The sequence below is a fragment of the Dipteris shenzhenensis genome, chromosome 8 (genome assembly GCF_047967505.1).
Source record: "Dipteris shenzhenensis isolate YYH24624 ecotype China chromosome 8, Dip_SZ_1.0, whole genome shotgun sequence".
Taxonomy (NCBI): Eukaryota; Viridiplantae; Streptophyta; class Polypodiopsida; order Gleicheniales; family Dipteridaceae; genus Dipteris; species Dipteris shenzhenensis.
In genome coordinates, this window is record NC_141603.1 from 22,482,203 (window position 1) to 22,484,298 (window position 2,096).

Consider the following 2,096-nt stretch of genomic DNA (forward strand, 5'->3'; position numbering starts at 1 on the left):
CAAAGGGTGACGGAACTCGTATGATATATATATATGTATGTGTCACTTTTTTTTTTGGAAAAATATGTCCACACATATACATATACATATACATGTGTGTACATATATACATACACGCACAACACACACACACTAGCTCCCCTCATAGTCACTCATGCTACATCTCATGGTGTCTAGGATTTTCTTTTAACGTTTATATTTAAAAATTACCTTTTAAATAAATTTAAATAGTATAAATCATTAAAACTACCTACCTTTATTTGCAAAATCTGGTAGTCAATTGACTAACCATCTTTAATATCTCTTTTTTTTAATGGTATATCATGTAGAGCATATGGTAGTAAGAAAACCATCTGATATGTCGCATCTCTTTTCCTTGATTGAGCATTTTAAAACGGTTTTATTTTTTTTAATAAATTAAATGTATTTAAATCAACATTTTAAATTGAATGATTTGATCCCTTGAAAATCAATTAAATTTATTTAAATGATCACTTTGAATCAAATGATTTAAGTCCCTTAAAACCCTTCTCCATTGCTCCATTATGATGGTATCCCCCTCCAAATAATTGCCAATTAGCAAAGCACTATACCACGACTACTAGCAATGTATGGCTTGGCACCATGCGCATGTTAGTTATGCACCAATCGAGACATCATGTCCATAGGGGTGATGTCATAGTCTAGTCTCCTTTAAGTGCTCAATGGCAATGGTTGAAGGCATACGGAGCTTGGAAGATGTCAAGTGAATCATGTAAATCAAGGTGGACAAGATGAAGCCCTATGCAATTGTCAATGAATCCCTATTATATAAGCATAGTAGCCTACACGTGTCCACATAACTTTAAACATACATTGGGCGTAAAAAGAGAGGGAAGGCTTTTAGCTAGCTCAGGACTCTTAAAATAAAGTTAACTATTGAGAATGTGCATAATCATGGGATCATAGGCCCGACCATTAGGTAATAAAGATAGGTGTCTAAGGGGGCCCATGCAAAGCAAGTATGGCTTTGCATCATGGAACAATTTCCGGCTCTTCCCTTACCTAGCAGAAATGTTTGGCTCTATGGCAAGTCCCCTATGCCTCGATCCGTCAGGTCTTGGTATCTTCTATGCTCCTCAAGGTAATTACAAAGCAGGGAGTCCACACTTGAGGTGGCGCCGAATGCATAAGGTGGGGGAAAGAGTTCTCCATGGGATGTTTGGTGGGTGTAAGTAGAGTCACACAAAAAAGTCAGCTCTTAAATGAAAACAAATCTAGGGAGTCCATAGGAGCTCAACAAACCCCCAACAAACACTTTATATTATAGCGATTATACACTTTTATGATAATTATGTGGCTATGATATCGTGATTACAAAACGGTAACTAAGCCTTGAAGATCTATAGAAATCATGAGTACTCTCTCTCTCTCTCTCTCTCTCTCTCTCTCCCCTACTATGTCCACTACCCTCTGCCATTGCTCCTGCTCTGCTTGCTACCCTCTGCCCTCCAACAGCTCTGCCCAGCCCTCACTCCCGATTGCTCCACCCTTCGCCTCCTGGCACTGCTCCTTGCCTACAACCCCCATCTATAGCTCCCCCATGCTCTGCCACCCCTCCTTGGCACTGCCCCCTACCTACAACTCCCTTGCTAGGAGCCCCCTCATCTGCAACTTTGCCCCCCCCCCCCCCCCCAACTGGCTCTTTTCCCCTCCTGCGGCACCCTCCTTCCAGGCTGCAATCCCTCCACCTCCCCTCTGGTTGCTCTGGCTCCCCCCGGCTCTTGCTCCTCCTCTATACTTACCCCCCCATAGTGTGTCCAGTCCAAGAAAATGGGCAAAGGGGATAAAGAGATGAACAAATCCAAGAAAGATGACAACAACAACAAAAAACAACCAACACAACTGAAACTCAAGGATGTGAACACACGCTACATCGGAGCGGACTTGGGGTTGACAGCAAGGTAAAGGCGGGATGCACCTTAGCTTCAGCTTCAGCCTCAGTCTCTGCTTCTACTTCAGCCCCCACTTTAGCTTCAGTTTCAGTTCCAGTTCGAGCTCCCACTACATCCTCATCTTCAGCTTTAGCCTCAGACTCAACTACAGCATCTACATCT